Source organism: Hevea brasiliensis, chromosome 13 (genome assembly GCF_030052815.1).
Source record: "Hevea brasiliensis isolate MT/VB/25A 57/8 chromosome 13, ASM3005281v1, whole genome shotgun sequence".
NCBI lineage: Eukaryota > Viridiplantae > Streptophyta > Magnoliopsida > Malpighiales > Euphorbiaceae > Hevea > Hevea brasiliensis.
Window position 1 is genome coordinate 33,638,090 of NC_079505.1, and position 21,984 is coordinate 33,660,073.

Here is a 21,984-nt window from a genome sequence, read left to right on the forward strand (position 1 = left end):
TGCTCCGGACAGAGCGCACTCTCCTCCGAGTGCCCCGCAGCTTGTCAGCTGAATGCCCTTGTGCTCCTCCATGATACTCACAACGGCAAGGGCATCATACCATCCGGGATATGGCTACCGGATTGGGCCCTAAAGGGACTGCACGATTTGGTTTATACCGACAAGGTATCGGTATATTTCACCGAGAGGGAGGGGAAGGGGTGGATCAGATTCCTTGGAGGTCTTGGGTTATTTTGTGGTGGTCGTGGTTGAGCCGAGGAGGAGGTGGTCTTGGTTGGAAATTTGGTGGGGCGACAGGGCGTGGTTGTGAATAATTAGGAAAGGGGGTGGGATGTTTGCGATAGTTGGGCCATGAGAGGGAGGATATGGCCGTAGTTATTTTGGGGGAATTGGGGAAAATTATTCTCCGAGTGATGGAATGCACATCACTCTCCTTTTTCTTGCCAAAATTGGCGCTTTTCACAGATTCTCACCAACTCGTAGTCTTCCTATTCTCGATTAGCTTCAATTCTCTCACCGCTTGGATGATATCCGAGAAGTCGTTGGAGGTATTTCCGATCATCAAAGTTGAAGTAGGAGCCTTCAATGTTTCATGAATAGGAGCAGAGTTCATTATCGGTCACCGGAGGATATACTTCGCGCCTTCTCCTCCATCGTTGGGCATACCGCTTGAAACCTTCCCGCCTTTCTCGTACTGTGCTCCGAGGTCCTCCTCGTGGGTGCCGATCACAATTGAATTTGTACTGCTTTAGAAAGGTATCGCTAAGTCCTTCCAGAGTGCAGCTTGCTCTCGCCCAATTGTATGCACCATCTCGTAGCCGCCCGAGAGGCTCTCGTGAAAGAAGTGAATGAGAAGTCTATCGCCTTCGTTAAGGCGCATTTTGGCAATGTAGGTTGCCGTGGATGCGGGATCCGAAGTTTCCGCTGTATTTGTCGAAATCGTGAACCTTGAATTTGGGTGGTACCACCACATCCGCACCAATCTCAATGATTTACACATCGATCGAGCCATACATGTTCAACCCTTCTATTGCTCTCAATCTTTCTTCTAGGCGATAGTTTCTCGCTTTCTCGCCTCTATGTTCTCCTTCCATCGCATGATACGCTCCTCCAACCGGAGCCGAGGGGTGGAGTAAACTGGAGGGATCGGGATTGAATGGTGAGGCTCGGCATTTGAGACGGCCGGGTAATAGGAAAAAGGTGGGTCATTAGTGATTGTCGGGTCCGGAATGGGAGACTGAAAGGTAAAAGAGGCTGAAGCTTGCTGAGGATCATTCGTTGTAGGAGGCGGAGGAGGTAATGGTGGGCTAGGTTCTGAAGCAGGTTTGTTCTGAGACATTTCCCTCATTAGTCTCATAATTTCAGAAAGCTGATCTTTCAACTCGGAGACCGTCCCCTCGTAGGTTCTGCATTTGCTCCTGATTTTCCATTATCTTCCTCGTTCGAGATCTTGTTAAGTACACTCGCTTGGGTTGGATCGTGTGCTTGGTCAGACTTGCCTTGTTTGAATCAATATTGATTTCCTGTGAGGTGTAAAAAAGAAAATTTTAAATAAACTTCGAATTTTGCAAAGAAACTAAAAGTCCTGGTCTGGACGAAGGATACAGTGGCATTTGAGAGCCAGGTTGAAATCTGTAAAAAGGATAATCGCCTCAGCTTTATCATGGCATCGTTCGATAGTCTGACCGTGAATGACGGGATTGAATGTGCATTTATGATACCTGTTCATATAGCGCACTCAATTTTTCACATAACCCTAGCGAGGGAGTTCCTACGGGAGTCATACTATTCATTTACAAATTTTGCTAAACAATGGTCCAAAAATCACTTCATTAACTGAGTAATTTGTACATCGTATCTTTTACATTGGCCTAGGCTCTGGAAGGTTCTTTATAATAAGATGACATTTTCTGAGATACTCATATAACCTTTCTTCTTGCTTGGCGGGGTCGAATGCTTTCAGAGCGCACTTTGATTGTGTAATAGTTCTTGTTTTCCCTGTATATTGTTCTCTCCAGCTGGTCAACATTCTCTTTCAGTCCTTGATAGAGAGCAGCTTGTTTTTCTTTCTCTTTCCTTTCTTTAGCACACTCTTTCAAGATGTCGTTGATGAGGAGTGCCTGTTCTTTTAATTCAAGCTTCTTCTTCTTGTTTTCCTGTTTATACTCTTCAACGAGTACCTCTTGGTACTTCATCCTTTCCTGCTTACTATTCTCGCCTTTCATCTCTTTGACCTCACTTGAGAGAGTTTCTTTCTTTTCCCACTGCACTCTTGCTCTTCGAACCCTATCCTTTCGGCCCTTGCCTCTTCCTTGAGCTTTCTTACCCTTCTCTTAAGTTTCTGTTGGTCCTCCAATTGTTTCATTCGTTCTTGCACTGTGAGTTCTCAGATTTGCCTTTTGTAGCGAGCCCACTGTGCGATTATTAGCTTCCTCTAATAGGGCGCCTTGGCGAGGGTTGTCGCCCTGAATTCTACGGTAGAGTGTTCTTGGTCCCTATCGCCTCCATTTAAGGTAATCGCCCGAGGCACTTGGGCCTTTGGGTGATCTCTCCATTAGAGTGATGTTTTCCCGTGACTTGCGAACCATTTTCAACCCTTCTTCTTCCTTGAGCTCATGGTAGAAGTGACCTTGGTGGTATTCTTTAATGTTGATCATGGATCGTGTTGAGCCAAACCGCCTCATTACCGGGCCGAGTGTAACTTGTATACCCGGTTATTCCAATCGTGACACCGATCAATACCTCCCGCACTAATCAAGACGGGTTGGCTTGACGCCCACAGCCTTCCTCCAACAAGAATCATGGCTATTGAAACTCAAAATCCATTCCCGCCATCGTTTTCATTCTTCGAGCCGATCACTAACCGATCATCTTCTCAATGGGAGGCTGGTCAAGGTACCAAGTCAATCCTTTTGTCTCCACAGACACATGTGACCGATACCAGAGGTATAATAACCGAGAGCAACACTTAATGGACCCTTTACCCGTTGTCCGCAGTAGTTAGGTTAACAAGGTTTCGGCAAGAATTGCCGTATCGGATTGATCCCCGCTTTCTATCGCCCAAAATACCTCCACCGCATCGCAAGTGATGATCCCCAATGGCCCCGGAATGTGATCACCATAGATTCCCAAGGCGAGTGCCACTAAGCTTGATCCCACTGCTTTCTTGGAGGTGATAATCTAACCGCTTCAAGGTACGCCCAATGCCATCCATGCGTGTTCCTTTGGATCGCTCGACTTTACTTCTTCTCGGGAGAACCCAACATATGTGCCAACCGCTTCTGTGTCCGCCTATGCTCGAGGTGTAAGTAGATCCGCTTCGCAATGAGTATGGGATCCCCAGAATGCCCGGTATTCTTCCATAGTGGGGGCGTATCAATGTCATTGAAAGAGAACACTCCGCACTTAGGATTCCAAACCGTCAACATGGCTTTTAATGCAGGATTTGGACCTTGACTTGCATTAAGGTTGCAATCCTTCCGCATTTCTCTTCAAACTGCATCTTGACTGATCGGGAAGCAACCTCCATCTATTAGACAGCACTCGAGGTTGTTCATTTTGACCTCTATTTTGTCCAGATCCAAAGGAAGGTATTGAGCTAATGTGTGCCTCTAAACATCATTTCGCGAGGGTACCACCAATGAGCTGATTTGGACCAAAGTTTAGCATGTCGAGCCTCTCCGCCGATCGACTCAAGGATGCCATGATAAAATGATGCCTATCCTTATACGCACTCTTGGTTTGGTAACGCCATGGAAAATTTGTTAGTAAGACAAATTAGGTAATTTTGAATCATACTGTTGATCGGTGACACGCATACATTTATCAAAGTAGGAAAATGTGTAGGCGTTTTAGTAGGATTCAAGATTACCTCAAAAGAAAAGAACAAAATGAAATTAAAGCGTAATAGGTAAGAGTAAGTATGCCCTTTGTCCTATAGTAGGAGACTCCTAACACCGGTAAGCGCTACCTATCCGGATAGTTCTATCTTATGAGGCGCTTTACTACGGCTTTCACTATTGTGACGGCTTAGCTCAGATCTAATTTTCTAATAGCCACAGTTCCCAAATTGCCCCTCATCAGAACAAGAGAGCACCATCCTACCCCCATGATAATATCGGAAAATTCCACTGTATCACGGAATAGAACGAGTTTCAATTTGAGCAGGCCTTCACGGATACTAACGGGTAAAACCCACTGCATCGCTACATGACCCCCTCCTACTTTCCTAAAAGGGTAAGAAAGCCCGGGTTAGGACCATAGTGTGTGAGGACATTGTGTAAGTGTTCAGTGTGTGAAGGGACACCTTTACCTCTTCCCAATTCAGGGGGATTTTATTTTCCCATTTTTCGTTTTTCTTCCTTTTTGAAATGAAGAGCACTGTGAGAGATAGAACATGCAAAACAAAATAGTTAGCAGCAATAATAATTAACATATAAGACATCGCCGAGTGAGCCCCTCTAAATATAATTTGATCGGACAAAAATTAAGCCTACTTTTGGACCTCTAGACTGGGATTGGAATACTTCCCTGAGTCGCTAAGTCGTCGTGAACGGATTTTTATGTCGCCTGACGATCACTCACCGAAGTGGGAAAGAGTGAGGAGTCGCCACCTTAGTTTTGAGGGGAACTAAAGAAAACCATTTGAGAAGATAAATAAAGAATGAAACCACTTCAAGACAGAGATTCTAGGTTCGGGGTCCGTAAATGGGTGGGGAAGGTGTTAGGCACCCCACCTCGTCCCTTAATAAGGGTAAGTAGATTTAATTTTGGCCCTTTATAAATTAGTTAGAAGGGCTTGAACGGAATGTTAATCCTTTTGGTAAGAGGAATATTTGGTTTTTCACTAATTAGGATTACCCAGATACATAAGTAAATGAGACAACCTTAGTGAACGAGTGTGAGAATCGGATAAGAACTCTCCTCCGACCTCTTTTAAGTTATTTATTAAAGTTTTGAGGGTAGACCGGATAAGAACTCTCCTCCGATCCCCTTTAAGTTATTTATTTTAGGATGAGACCGGATAAGAACTCTCCTCCAATCCCTTTTAGACGCTTATTAAAATTTGAGGGGGACTTGATAAGAACCCTCCTCCGATCTCCTTTAGAGTTATTTATTAATGTTTTGAGTTGAGACCTGATAAGAACTCTCCTCCGATCTCTATTTAATGTTTATTAAAATTTTGAAGGAGACCTGATAAGAACTCTCCTCCGATCTCTCTTAGACGCTTATTAGAATTTTGAGGGGAGGCCGATAAGAACCTCCTCCGATCTCTTTCGGATTAGCAGGAGCTCGAAGGGGCTTTGCCGATCTCCCGAATTTCAATTTCAGCTACGTGTCACAAGAACCTAAAACTAAGGTTTCTGGCATTCAAAAAAAATGCTGGAGATAAGGTTTCTTGATACTCTATGACTAAATGGGTAATATTAAACTTGATTTACCGACCTTCCATGTAGTCATTTTACGCATACCTATTAATGTCCGATCTGTTCTGTCTAGATTATTTTGGTTTTATTCCTCTTCATGGTATCTTGTCGAATTCCCGTTCACGTCAGCCTAATAGTTTGGCTATTTTCCTGACGTATTATTCACACTTTCTCTTTTAAAAGAGACCCTTAAGTTGCAGATACCTATATTTTGCCTGACCACTTACACGCTACTAGGAGCTAAAAGCTCGTATTCAGAAATGACGAAAATTGATGAAATGATGGACCGATCACTAAAGAGAATTCGAGAGTAACGTTCTTTGAGATTTTTTTTTTGCTTAGAATAAACTTAGAGAAAACCACGTACGTAAAGAGAACAAAGAAAGTGCGAAAAGTAAACGCAAATACTTAATAAAACAGTAATATGAACTCTTACCTGTGAGGAGCCAAATATATTGAAATAACTGTGAGGTGGTAAATAGTGATGGAGATGGCGGATTGATCAGCCTGAGAGTTGATGTCTGTGAGGAGCCAAATGTATTGAAATAACTATGAGGTGGTAAATAGTGATGAAGATGACGGATTGATCACCGAGAGTTGATGTCCGCTGTGAAACCGAGAGATGCTTTAGCTAAAAGGTAACTGTAAGAACCAGTGGAAGGAAGTTGAGCTTGAACAGAGGAAAAGAAAGCAGAGATGATGAGAGTATGACCAGATAATGAACAAACCGAAATGTAGAGTTCCAAAGATTCAAAATCTTTTCAAGAAAACACTCAAAACTAGTTTCAAAAGTCTTTTAATCACTACAAAACACAGAGTAACAACCGAATGAAGTTTCGAGTTCCTCCACGATAATAGCAGCCTCTTGTCTATATTTTTGTTCCATTTTTCAACAGCTTTTTCATGCAGTATTTATAGGAATCGTGCTCCCATGAAGGGTCGATTTATTTTGAGGGAGATGGAGGGTCAAGATTTTGAAGTACATGATCGGATGTTCAGAATCAAAGAGAATCAAAACAAATGGTCGAGATCGCTTCTCGTAATATTTGTCCTTTTCCTCTTTAACTGGACGGTCTTGAATCCTCTTGTCCGAACGATTTGAGGGCTAAGAGTGAAAACGCTGGTATTGTCGCCTTCTCTTTGATCCAAGGGTTCCGGATTCATCCTTACAAGTGAGATCAACGGTGGAGATTGGGATGTACAGGATCGCCATGACATACCGCACTGCCAAGATTAAGTGGCGATTCTTAGGCGCGGTGGAGATCTCGTCGCCACGCTTTAACTACCTCTACCCGATTCGACGACGGTTATTGGGATTTGTCTTATTCTTTTGTCTTCCGATCCTCCCCTATCTCCTATTCCGATCTCTCATGCCGATCTCCTATCTCCGATCTCTTTATCCCTTGATCACCGATTCGGTCCAAGCATTAATTGCATCTCGATTCTCGGTTGCCCGCTTGCTTCCGCCAAAGAATAAATGCTCATTTTCCCTATATATACCTCGCTGACGAGACATTTTCTTCATCCGACTTTCCTCTCTTCATTTCTTACTTACCTTGTTCTAGCCGCTCCCAGAGAAGTTCGCTATAATCGAGGCTTTGATCTTTTCCGATGGTTTTCCTTTCTCACCGATCAAAATTTAGGATCCCGTGATTGGATGATCCTAATTGACGATGGTGAGAGAACCGGATTTGACCGATCCAGTATTGCGGCCTCGCTGTACCGATCTCGAGTTGCTCAATCGAGTTCATTCGCTTCTCATCACATTGAGTGTTCCGACAACGATTCTGATCCACATTGGGTGTTCCGACAGCGGATGAAGCATCCGGTCGGCAATATCCTTGGGATCAGTTATAAACTGATCCTTAGATCAGCTGGTGGTATCCTTGGGATCAGTTATAAACCGATCCTTAGATCGCCCCTTCAGATAGGATTTTCGCTGCCTCTAGAGATCGCCCAAATGATGTAATTTTTCAATGTAATCGATCTCTAGAGATCTCCCAAATGATGTAGTTAGACCTTTATTGTAATCCGATCCCTAGAGATCGCCCAAATGATGTAATCGATCTCTTGAAAATAAAGACTTTACTTTGTGCTATCATTTTATTATTTTGCATTGATTATTTTCCGATCTGATGTGATTATCCAATCTGATTCTTTACCTGAATGGCCCTTAACTGATCCTTTATTCAAAATGTTTAACTCATTATGCCGATCTCTAATTAACCGATCTCAGAACATTCGGTTATTTGAGAACAGCTGTCGAGTCCCACCAATCGATGTGTCGCTTAGAACTTCGCGAGCATTAAATGCTCTGACTAGTATAAATAGGGGTGGGAGGGTTAGCCAGTTGTTCTCTCATTCCTTTCTCAGCCTCTTGTTCGCAACTTCGAAGTTCTCTCCTTTTCTCCAGTTCTTCCGACGCCGATCAGACTCCTGTAAGGGCTTTAATCCTCTTTTTAGTTTAAGTTCTTTGTTTCTTTTGAAAATGAGCGGTGTCGAAGGTCGAGAGCGCGAGCCCTCCTTCCATTCAATTCTCATGGTCATCGTCGATGAAGAAGAGGCGCCGGGCCCAACAGGCAACCTAGACCCCCTAGGTCTCTCGCTCTGTGCCTGGCCTGGTCATACCATCAAGGCTTGCACCACCTTCAAGGAGAGAGACCTTCCTATAGACGAGCTTCCGCTTGGTTCTTCTGAATCCGACCGCAATCGCTTGTTCAAGAATACAATATTTGTCCCGATTCATATGAGCTGATCAAGTGCCATGGCGATCTTCGTGTCGATCACTCTTTTGAAGAGAATGACATGGTCATGGTGTACGAGGAACGCTTAAAGGCCGGCCGAGGTTCCCTCTAGCCGATTTCTATAAGGAGGTCCTAAAACTTCACCGAGCATCCATTGTTCAAATCCACCCCAACTCGTGGCGGATCTTGGTAGCTTTCCGAGGTCTATGCCGAGCTAAGGGAATCAGACCTATGGCTAAGGTGTTCGCCGAGCCGCATGCACTAACTCACAAAGGATGACGAACATCGGTTCTTTTCAGCGGCCTCGCTATGGACTCTTTTCCGATCCGCCTCATCCCTTAAGAATTGGAAGAACCTTCTTCATTCCGAGGAGTAAGGATCCGAGTTGCTTTGAGGACTTTCCTCAGAGCCGGTGGTACCAGGCCCTCGCTCAAGCACATTACCTTGAGTCAAGAGGAAAGCTCAATAGTGATGGAGCCAAAAGTCGCCGCCACTCTAAAATACTCCCGCCCAAATGCGGTGATCGCGAATCGCACCATTGACCATGCAATCGATCACGCCGAGATCGCGAACTTTCGCTCTCGACTCGCATTGGTATTTTCTATATCTCGCTCAGACCTTAGCGATCTCACTAACCTCTTTTCTCGTGCGTGTATGGCGGGTGGTGAGGGTTCTAGGAAGCGGAAGAAGGAAAGAGAGATCTCCTGAAGGTAAAGGAGATGAAGCGCTCGAACGCCTTCAAACACCGTCACGAACCCGGGAGATACAAAGAGACCCGCCTCAACCTTCGGTCCGCCGACCATTGAGGCCGCCGATTCTCCTAGATCGAAAGAGCAGCCCCGCCTCTCTCGCTATTCCAAGCACGGAAAGGGAGCCTTCTCAATCTTCTCGGGAGGACCTCTTCTCGTGGCGCCGACATCGACGATCGCTTGAAGAATAACCTGATCGTTAGGGAGAACTCCGATTTTGCCAAAGTCCCGGGATCTACCATCATCTTTCAAGAGGATCGACAGCTATCCTGAATGGTCTCGATGATATCTTGACTCAACCATGAGCCTAAACGTGGAGTGTCCGTGAACTGCACCATGATTCGAAAAGATTCAAATGCGGGTAAGGAGGTTGGGAAGAAAATCAGGAATTGACTTCCTCCGATCCCAACTCTCATCCGCCGGATTATATATCTCAAGTCGAGGGACGGGCGAAGTACCATGAAGACCACCGGCCGAAAGGTCTCGTGACTTGGCCGAAAGTGAACGGCTCGTGAGAAGTCCAGCACTTCAGTGCCAACGGCGCCTGTGTCGCTCAACTTGTAGAGGAGCTTAACGCGAAGGATAAGGAGCTTTGAGAAAGAAAAAGAGCTCAAGGAAAAGGATGAAGAGATGGTGTCGGGAATAGCCGAGCCTATGTGAATGCTCATAGGATCTCTTGGCCGAACTCCAAAAGCGCTATCCTCAAGAGGACTTCTCTGGATGGACGACTGCTCCGGGGCGATGGTGGAGATAGTGAGGAGGAGGGCGAGGAAGAGAGAGAGAGTGAGCAGACAAATCAGTCGGGTGATCCTCACCAATAACTTGCACAAATTATGAAATGAAATGGAATATCTCTTTTGTTCAATGGATGGATGTGATTGGAAAATCTTTGAATTGCCTAAGTATTTGATTGTATGAGCATAGCGAAACATGAACTAAATGCCATTATTAATCCAAGTATAAAAGATCGGAAAGCACAATAAGCATGAGATCGGTGGGGGAGAAATGCTGAACGGGACTTGATTAAAATTGAAAATTTAACTTGAACACTTAAGATCGGAACCCTCGTTAAACCGAACCAAAACTTTAGCTCTTAATCTTCCGAAAAGGAGGTCGGCAATAAAACTGGTAGGAAAAGATCTAGTGCCAGTTCATTTTATTTATCAACAGAGATCAGGAATATACTTGACAGGTCCGGAAATTCGACAACGGGTTTGAGAGGTCGGTAAATGATTTGAGAGATCGGTGAGGCTTAATGAATATGAGGACTCAGCATTAATTCAATTCTTTGTGAGGAGAGGTCGGAAATGTGACCGCCTATCAAAGAGGGATCGGAAACGTGATTAGCTGTTCAAAGAAGAATTTTTATTGATTCTAGGGATCGGCCAAAATATGGTGTCGATAGGGCCCAGGCCACAGTTCACCCCTAGGAGAGGTCAGTCCACACCATCAGTGGGCAGCTCTCCAGGGATGGAGTTCAGGGGACCAGCCCCAGCATCTTCTGCATGTCTGCACTGTTTGAAGTGGCATAAGGGGGAGTGTTGGAGAGTAACTGGTGCCTGCTTGAGGTGTGGGTCAACAGAGCATCAGTTAAGGAACTGTCCACGCAGAACTACTACAGCTACTCCAACACAAGCGCATGCACCGCCCCGCACTACGTAGGGGTAGAAAACTGCAAACTGAGGTGTTGGACCATCACAGAGGCCTGCATCTGAGCCAGCAGAGAGGCCTGATAGCAGACCACCTGCAAGAGCTTATGCTATTAGAGCTCAGGAGGAGCAAGATGCCCCAGATGTCATCAGGGGTACGTTCTTCCTCTACACTACACCTGTGCATGCATTGGTGGATCCAGGATCCACTCATTCATACATCTGCATCAACCTACCCGTAGAAAGGGGGATACTAGTAGGGGAGAGTGACCAAGACATTCTGGTCACTAATCCATTGGGCCACAGTGTAGTGGTGAACAAAGTGTACAAGGGTTGCCCATTAAAGATTCAGGGGTATGAATTCTTGGCAGACTTGATTGAGTTGCCTTTCCACGAGTTTGACGTGATTTTGGGAATGGAATGGTTGTCACGTCATCAGGCAATAGTTGATTGCAAATTGAAGAGAATTTCTTTGAAAACCCCTGAGGGTAATGAGATCACAGTTGTGGGGAAAGGATGATTTCTTGTCCAATGTCATCTCACCACGATTGCAAGAAGAATGATGAGAAAGGCCGTGAAGCCTACCTAGCACATGTGGTGGATACTAGGCAAAGCTAAGCCAACCGAGTGACATACCCACAGAAAAGACTTCCTGCATGTGTTTCAAGAGTTGCCTAGTTTGCCACCGTAAAGGGAAGTTGAATTTGCTATTGAGACATCACTGCACAAAGACCCATTTCCATTGCTCCTTATAGGATGGCACCCATCGAATTGAGGGAGTTGAAAACTCGCTTGCAAGAGTTGCCGGATAAGGGGTTCATATGCCACAGGTGTCACCATGGGGAGCTCCAAAGGTCGCTTGTGAAAAAGAAGGATGGGACTTTGAGGCTATGCATTGATTACCGGCAGCTTGAATAAAGTGATCGTGAAGAACAAATATCCGTTGCCTAGAATTGATGATCCGCTTGATCGCTTGGGGGCAGGAGTATTTTCTAAGATTGATCTCGCATCGTATCATCGCTGAGGGTGAAGGATGTAGATGTGCCCAAGATCGCATTCAGACCCAGATGGGCATTATGAGTTTCTAGTGATGCCCTTTGGCCTAACAAATGCACCAAAGAAGATTCATGGACCTTATGAACCGTATCTTCCATCCATATTTAGATCGGTTCGTAGTGGTCTTTATTGATGATATTTTGGTGTATTCCAAGACCAGGAAGAACATGATGAGCATTTGAGGATTGTTCGCAAACCCCAAAGAAAAGAAGCTATATGCTAAGTTGTCCAAGTGTGACTTCGTTGGATGAGATTGCATTCCTTGGACACATAGTGTCACCGATGGGATTAGGTGGATCCCAAGAAAATAGAAGCGATGATGGAATGGAAGCCTCCCAGAATACAACCGAGGTCAAGTTTCTTGGGGCTAGCTGGGTATTTCAGAGATTTGTGAAGGGATTTTCCCTAATAGCCGCTCCAATGACCAAGTTGTTACACAAGAATGTCGACGGACCGGAATGATAAGTGTCGACCGCTTTGAGAAGTTGAAGGCTATGTTGACAGAGGCACCAGCAGTTAACACAACAAGGTCGTGAAAGGACTTTGTGGTCTACAGTGATGCCTCTCATAATGGGTTAGGTGTGTATTGATGCAAGAGGGGAAGGTGGTCGCTATGCTTCCAGCAACTAAGGCCACATGAACAGTAACTACCCTACCCATGATCTAGAGCTTGCAGCAATTATCTTCGATCAAGATATGGAGGCATTACTTGTATGGTGAAAAGTGCTACATTTACATGCACCACAAGAGCTCAAGTACTTGCAACCTGCAGGAGCTCAACCTTAGACAGAGGCGATGGATTGAGTTCCTGAAGGATTATGACTGTGTAATTGACTACCATCCTAGGAAGGCAAATGTTATTGTTGATGCTTTGAGCAGAAAATCCATGACAGCTTTGAGATCATTGAATGCCCGTCTAACTTTACTTCGAGATGGAGCTATTTTGGCTGAGTTGCAAGTGAGGCCAAACCTGCTACAGCAGATTTTAGATGGGCAAAAGGCAGATGAAAAGTTAATGGCTATTATGAGCAAGATCTCAGAGGGAAAAGCAACTGACTATGAGGTGAAAGCAGATGGGTGTTTGTATTACAAAGGAAGACTGTGTGTACCAGATGATGGGGAATTGAAGACCAGTATTCTAAAAGAAGCACACACCAGTGTATATGCTATGCACCCAGGAAGTACAAAGTCAGATCATGATCGAAGCTTCAGTATTGGTGGACTGGTATGAAGAAAGACATAGATGACTATGTGACTAAAGGCTTGATATGTCAGCAAGTCAAGGCAGAACATCAAGTTCCATCGGGTTTGCTACAACCTATACGCATACCTGAATGGAAGTGGGATCGGGTCACCATGGATTTTGTAAGTGGTCTACCTCTCACCCAGAAGAAACATGATGCAGCATGGGTGATAGTTGATAGATTGACAAAGTCAACACACTTTCTCGCCGCTTAGACCGACTACTCACCGGAGAAGTTAGCGTAATTGTATATCGCTGAGATAGTTAGACTTCATGGAATTCCACTTTCCATCATATCCGATCGAGACCCAAGGTTTACATCAAGATTCGGAAGAAGTTGCATGAATCCTTGGGTACACAACTCCACTTCAAAGATGCCTTTCCATCCTCGACGGATGGGCAATCGTAAAGAGTAATCCAGAAAACAATTGAACCAATTGAATTAATACAACTATTGAACTAAAATGATAATAATAACATGAAATATATGTCGTCCTTGAGGATATCGAGGAGTTGTGTCATTGAGTTTGAGGGAAGTTGGGACAGATACCTCCCACTGGCAGAATTTGCATACAACAATAGCTACCAAGCTAGCATCCAAATGGCCCCATATGAAGCACTGTATGGGAGAAAATGTAAAACTCAGCAGCCGGACTGAATTGGGCGAAGACAAACCGATAGGGCCGCACTGTGAAAAGCAGTGAGGAGAAAGTGAAACTAATCAAAGCCAACTTGAAGGTTGCCTCGCATGCATGTAAATCTTATGCCGACCTGAAGAGAAAAGAAATAGAATATGTGGTTGGCGACAAAGTGTTCCTCAAGGTGTCACCATGGAAGAAAGTGTTGAGGTTTGGAAGAAAAGGTAAGTTGAGCCCTAGGTTCATTGGCCCATATGAAGTCATTGAACGTGTGGGTCCAATGGCCTATAGGCTAGCTTTACCACCGGAGCTAGACAAGATCCACAATGTGTTCCACGTGTCCATGCTCAGAAGATACCGCTCAGATCCTTCACATGTCATCTCCAGGGAAGAAATTGAAATACAGCCGGATTTGACATATAAAGAAGAACCTCTACGAATCCTGGCTCGGGAAGTAAAAGAATTGAGGAACAAGCAAATTCCATTGGTGAAAGTGCTTTGGAGGCACCACAACACTGAAGAGGCAACTTGGGAAAGTGAAGAGACGATGAGGCAACAGTTCCCTCAACTGTTTGCATCAGGTAAATTTCGAGGACGAAATTTAAATTAGAGGGGAAGAGTTGTAACACCCTCCCTGTACCAACTCAGTACATTCTCTTTATTCGGTGACGGTGTCGGTCCGGACAGCTAGAACGTCCGGAAAAATATTTAAACTAAAGTCGGGAATCATAATTAACTCAAATATTAATAAGAAAAATTTAGTAAAAATTTTAGAAATAAAATACAACCAAGTTAAGCAGTAGGTGCCCTAGCGATGGGTAACCAGAGGGAAGTTGCGGTTCTCGCAACGAGGAGCCCTAGACCCGGGGGAAAAATTATAAAATAATTTTTGGGACTCCAGAGAAGGGTTACTGAGGTTCCTATGGCATTAGAATGCCAAGAAAATACCTAGAAAAATTTTTCAATCGGTACAGACAATTTTGACCCGTTGAGCCGAACGGAGGGCATTTTGGTCATTTCGCCTTCAGAGGTGATTTTTGGCCGACTTGTCCAGCTAAGTAAATAATTAATATGACATAAAATATGAAGAAACATTGCTAGAAATTAAATTGAAAATGAGTAGTGGAGGAAAGAAAAGAAAATGCAAAATAATGCAATAATGACATCACTATGATGTCATTTAAAATGGTCCACCAATCACCTTACAACTAATTCACTTAAAACAAAATAAAGAGGCTGAAAATTGAAGAAAACAAATTCATCTTCTTCCCTTGGACAACCAGCCGAAATCCCTTCCTTCCTCCCTCCATTGATGTTCACTCAAGCAAGCTTAATTTCTCCTTTGTTTCCACCACTAAACCCTAACCCCTCTTCATTAAAATTTTACCCCACACCTTAAACAACCTTTTGGCAGCCTAGAAAGTAAAGGAAAGTGAAGTTTTGAGTTGGGAAAAATCTGCCCTATTCAAGGTTAGTGCACTATATACCTAAAACTCTTTAATTTCATGAATTGGAACTTGAATTTAGTAAGAAAATGTCATTTAAATGAACAAAATTCATGTGTATGTGTACATGAATTTCGGCTGCCCTAGTGAAGGAATAGGAAGGAGTGTTTTTGATGAGCTTGAAGTGAACTAGAATCATGTTGGAAGTTTATAAACATAAGAATAATAAGTTGGTATGCTAACTAAGGCATTTTGTAGAAAACATAATGTGAAGCTAGGGTTTTGGGGAGTGAAAATTGATTTGGCTTATGAAATTGTTAGAGAACATTTTAATGGTCAATTAGTGACCATTTGAGGAGATTTGACCATAATATGGACTGAAAAATAGCATGGTAAAGGGAATGACTATGCTGCCTAGGGACAGCAGCAATGGACTGAAATTTCAGTCCAATTATACAGCCATAACTTTGGCTGTGTTAGTCCAATTGGTGTTTGGCCAATTGGACATGAAACTAGGCTTATAATGGCACATTTTTTCTGAAGAAACCATGCCCAAAAGACCAAAGCAAGAGGACCAAAACTTGGCCCCAATCCGGATACCCTGCAACTGATTCTGCAGAATTGACCAAATGAATAGTAACTGTTCATTTGGCCATAACTCACTGTAGAAATGGTCAATTGACCTGATATTTTTACAGCAACAAGTTAAGACATAGAAAAACAACTTTCATGAAGAAACCTACCCCAAATTATGGCCAGAACCAATTCAAAAATGCAATCACAGTCACTGTTCATGCTACTGTAGATATGGTAATTTCTGCAGAATAGAAATCCGGCCAGCTGTGGTCTTTGGGCCATATCTGGAGCTACAAAACTCCAAATAGAGTGATTCAAAAAAGGAAATTCAACTAGACAAAATAAGGAACAACTTTCATGTTTGTCATTTCTTCAAATTCCCACTGAAACAGTGTTTAATGGAACAGTAAACATATGCTTCAAAAACTGAAATTTTCTGCTCTCTTGGTTTTAAGTTAGAAATGGTAAATGTGACCAATCCCAACAAGTGTAAAAAGAAAAATGTGGTATGTTGGGAGTGCCAAAACCAATATACCTAATTTCTACCTAAAAGTCAACATTTTAGTTGACCAAAGAGGTAAATAGTGACACCGAAACTTGAAATTCAAAGATTGAAGAATTTTAAAGTATCGAATGCCCTAGTATACCTAACAAGATTGGTTTGGATAGTTTGGCATGCCAATAGGGTTCGATTAGCGATCGCACATGGCAATATGCCATTATGTGATTTTATGGCTTTTAGCCATTCTGACCTTGTATTGAGCTTTGGCCTTGTGCCTGATGTTATCACAGCTTGTTAGCTGTTCTGTTTCACACATGGAGATGCATATGTGACCAATGGTGTGACGGCCCGAGGTACTTGATACCCAGTGCCAGTTTACCCGTTATCCAGTCCAGTCGTCTAGTGTAGGTTACTTGGGGCAACCAAATGAATAAAAGTGAACAAAGTTAATGAAATAATGAATATACCAACACCAAACAAAGAAAGCATACACATTCTATACACATTTATTTTCTTGCTATTTTCTTTTATTATATTATTGCACCACTAAGCATTATTGCTTAGCGCGTTGCTTGCCACGCCGTAGGTACTGGAGATCCCGATCGTGAGCCCAGTAGACCACAGGTAGGTGAGTCCATCCTGCGATTCTGCACGATGTCCTTGTCACCTCAACCTGCGATTGCATTGGTAAGACACTAGGTGTCATTTTGATATTTTGTAGCAAATTTTTACTTTCTCATATGTATTTGAACTTATGTAATATATTTTGATGTTCATGTAAATAATGAAAGTTATGACTATGAATGCAAAATTTGAGCATTTATTTATTGCTTGTATATGAGTATTATGAGAAATGGATGTTTGAGAAATGAAAAGGTTATTGAGAACTGAAATTGAGAAATATTGTTGAGATTTTGGATATTGGAGTTTGAGATGATTGAATACAAATTTTGGAAGTGTTTTTAACAGGTTCCGAAGAAATGTTTTCTCCATTTTTAGCCGGTACTCTGCCGGATTTTCTATAAAATTTTTGGAACCTCAAATAAATTATAATTTCAATAAATGAACTATATTTCACAAACTATATTCAAAACCTTGACAAAAATTAATTAAGGTAAAATAGAGTGTGCCGGTACACCGTGTGGCATAGCTTGCTCGGCTACACTGTAGACGGGTAAGGGGTGTCACATGATGTATGCATGTAATAATATGTATGTAAATTATTTGAGCAGTTGTAAATTAAAATTGTACATTGAAGTTGTAAAGTGAATTATGAGTTATTTTGACTTGTAAAATTTATATTATATTTCTTTTATCTCATCCTTTGAAAATACTGAAAAATTGTTGTGGATTGAGTTGAGAAAAATATGGTGTTGAATTTTGTTGGAGTTGATATTTGGAAAAATATTGAAGTGCTTTTTACAGGTTTTCTGAAGAACTGTTTTATCCAAAATACAAATGGCACTCTGCCAAAATTTTTACAGAAATTCCAAATAAGTCAAATGTGTTAGTTCTATCCCTTCAGTTCACAATAGTTTTTAACACCTGTAAATAGTGCTCACCACTGTAAAAGAAGTAAGAAAAGTTTTTAAAATACCTTGTAGTGTATTTAATGGGTTATTAGTAGACGGAGTTGGTAATTCATTAGGTATACTACGGGATCATATTATGCCTTACTGAGGGGTAGGGTGTGACATGTTTAAGTGGTATCAGAGCAATGGTTTTAAAGTGAATTTCGAACTGTGAATTTGAAATCTTTTTGTCAGAACTACAACTGCTCAAATATTTGATACATATAGTACATTTACATCATAAATGTGAACTAATGGAGAGGAATCTCCTTGTGTTGGTTGTACAGGAATAGAAAATTATGTGAAAAAAATGGAAGAGAAGAATGAGACAATAGAACAGTCTGTGATGGCAGAAGAACAAGTTGAGGCCCCAGCTCCACAAAATGTCGAAGGCCTGATCATCAGCCTTTACTAGACAAATTATTGCACAAATGGTCCAGCAAATGGCCACTTTCTTTCAACAAATGGCTGATACTCTGTCAGCTCAAACTCAAGTACAAACCCAACCCCCACAAGGACAACATGAAATGGAAAAGAGGGAGAAACCTATGGGTCAGAGTTCGAACAGTAATTTGAGGAAGAGAAAAGAATTTGAGGAGCCCCGAACTTAGAAATATGATAGAGGCGGATCATCAGGGCAGAGACCACCAAGATCTAGTCGTCGAACAACCAGAAGTTCCTATCCTGCCTGTTTCTGCCATGTTTGTGGTAAGCTACATGGAGGTATTTGTCGTAAAACCTCTGGAGCCTGCTACAATTAAGGAAAACTTGGACACCTTGCTAAAGATTGTGCTAAACCACCTCGATCTGCTCTCCGGAGTTCACAGACCGTCAGTCAAAGTCAAGATAGAAATAGAGTTAGTGCTCCTCACCACTATAACACAGTGAATCAACCCGAACATAGTAGCGCACCAGTCGGAGAGTCCACTATGCGCCAAGTAAAAGGAGCAGAAATTTCAGATGTAGCTGCTGGTAAGTTCTTAATTTTTGAAAGAAACAATTAGTTATTATTTGATCCCAGCACTACTTAGTTGTGTGTTAGTGTCAGAACTATATGTTCTATTGTTATTCCTTTACATGGAAATGAATTTTGATGTATTAGTGACTAGTCCTTTAGGATAATAACTACAATAACAAGTATGGTTGACATTAATTTTGGAAGAATTGTTAGCTAAAAGTATTTTCTAACATACCATAAATTATAAAGCTAATTGGCGAGCCTACTTAATGTAAGGCAAGAGGACCTAAAAGTAAGTTACAGTAATAGAATTGCTCTAGATGAGGGCAAAGATGTTACTGTTAGTAATTGTCAAAGGAAATTGTAATCAGAATCGGTTTGGGATATTAGTGGATTCGAGAAAGATAAGATGTTAGAAAACCTAGTCCATGAGGTTATAACGTAGTGACTATGTAATGTTCTCGATGTTTGTATTGTAAGCTGCAGATTACAGTACCGACACGGGATTATTGTGTAGAGCTATGTACTTCCTCGTGATACAGTAAATTAAGAATATTTGTAAGTAATCTATAAATTGATACAGTTGCACCCGAATAGAGTACTATTACTGGAAATAAATGTGAAAATTTTAGTTAGAAATGTAAAACTTCAGAACTAGCCTATCAAATGACTACACTTGTAAGGTAGCTAGAGTCAGTGACTCAGTTATATTAATGTGAATTACCTGTACCACAGTAATTGCTATAAGCTTAAAGATATCAAGATTTACTTATCATCCTCAAACGGATGGACAGTCGAAACAAGTGATTCAGGTAAATTTTGAAACTCGTTGAGTTTCTATAAATAATAAAATGAAATGATAATAATAACCCGTAAAATGTGATAAGCCCTCAAGAATATATTAAGAACTTGTGTCATTGAATCCGAGAGGAGATGGGACAGATACATCCCACTAACAGAATTTGTATACATTAATAAGTGTTAAGATAGCATTCAAGTGGCACCCTATGAAACATTGTAAGGGAACAGATAACTATGGATTTTGGGATGAAACTTTCGAGGACACAGAATAGTCAAGATGCGGTATAGGTCATAATTGACAGACTAACCAAGTCTGCTCACTTTTTGCCAGTCCGGATGGACTATAGCCTGAAAAGATTGGCCAGATTGTACATATATGAGATTGTAAAATTGCATGGAGTGCCAGTATCAATTGTATCTGACAGGGATCCTAGGTTCACTTCTAGATTCTGGGGTAGTCTTCAGAGAGCCCTAGGAACTAGATTGAACTTCAGCACAGCATTCCACCCACAGACAGATGACCAGTCTGAAAGGGTTATCCAGATATTGGAGGATATGCTACGGGCTTGTGTGATTGAATTTGAAGGTAGTTGGGATACACACTTTCCTTTGATTGAGTTTGCTTATAACAACAGCTACCAATCAAGCATTGGGATGCCTCCATATGAAGCTTTGTATGGCAGAAAGTGTAGAACTCCCCTATGTTGGGATGAGGTAGGTGAAAGGAAGATGATTGGGTCAGAAATTATTCAGCAGACAGAGGAAAAGATCAGATTACTTAGAGATAGACTCAAGGCTGCATCAAACCGTTAGAAGTCCTATGTTGATTTGAAAAGAAGAGATATTGAATATGCAGTGGGTGATAAGGTATTCCTCAAAGTTTCTCCTTGGAAGAGGATTATGAGATCTGGCAGAAAGGGGAAACTGAGTCCTCATTTCATCGGACCATATGAGGTTCTGGAAAGAGTGGGTCCTTTGGCATATCGGTTGGCATTACCTCCAGAGCTAGCAAGGATACACAGTGTCTTCCATGTGTCCATGTTAAGGAGGTACAGATTCGACCCATCTCATGTACTATCAGTTGAAGAGATTGAGGTAAATCCAGACCTCTCATATGAGGAAGAACCCATAAAAATTTTGGCTTATGAGGTGAAGCAGCTGAGGAACAAACAGATACACCTGGTTAAAGTTCTGTGGAACTATCATTCAGGCCAGGAAGCTACTTGGTAATGTGAAGAGGATATGAGGAGACAGCACCCACAGCTGTTCAGAGACTAATGCCAGGTAAAATTTTGAGACGAAATTTATTTAAGGGGGGGAGAATTGTAACACCCCTAAGTTCGGTAGTGCGTTCTACTGTTCCGGTGACCAGTGTTGTCCGGACAGCTAGGATGCTTAGAACTACACTTCGATATGAGTGAGGAGACATAAAATAATGAAATACAAGAAAAGAAAACACAAGAAAAACAAAGGAAAAATAATAGCAAAGAAATGTAACCAAGTTAAGCGAGCCAAGAACCCTAGCAATGGGTGACCGCATCGGGAAGTCACGGCGTGGACCGTTGACTAGCCCTGGACCGCGGGGAACCCTGGAAAATATTTTTAAGACTTAAAGAGACATCAATTGAAGTATAAATATCATTAGAAATATCAAAGAAAAATTAAATAATTAGTACAAAGAAAAGTGAGAAATCGAAAAACAGACAAAACCCGGTGTTACCGAAAAATCGGGAATGCAATCCGAACAGGGGCATTATGGTCATTTGACATCCCGAATTGTCTTTTGACCTAAATGTCCATTAAAAATAAATAATATTACACTTAGAAAATAAAATGAAAAATTAATTTTGTGGTACCTAAAGTGAATAGCGAGAATTAAGGGTTTAATGTGGAATAAGTGGGAATTTAACATATTATATGAATTAATTAGAGTAAGTGGACCACTAAAGGAATAAACTAAGGATAATGGGGCAGGTGTAAGTCCATAATACAAGCTGAAACTTCATCTTCTCCAAATGAATTCATCCATGCCGATTTGAGAAGCAAGAAAATCCTCCATTGCCGTTTTTGCATGAGCTTGATCCACTCCTACATTTCAACTCCAATCACTTAGATAGCTTCATAAAAAATTGTCTACACATCATAAGGAAGAGCTTGATACCAAAATCAAGAAGTTTAATCAAGGTTTAGCAAGTTCCAACCATAGGTAAGTTTACATTTTTTGAATATTGTTTTGTTAAACTTTGTGTACATGTTATGGGTGTTGGATTTGTGAAGAAAATTTTCAAGTTTGAGGAGTTATTGATATGTCCATTTTGGATAGCCATGGAGTTATGTATTTAATGATTTATTATTACATATATTTGATGTAAATTCATGTTGAGTAGAGGGATTTAATATCCTAGTAAGTTATTCCATGAAAATGTGATGATTGTGCACTTAAATTGGAGATTGACGAATTGTGGGACACTTTGGTATTGTAGAATATTTCGGCAGCCTTGGGACACTTTGATAAATGTATGAGTTCATGAAGGTATTGGCAGAATATTGACATTGAGGATTGATGGATATGTATATAGATTGGTTGTGTAAAGTGTATGTAAGAATGAGTAATGTTTATGTGTAT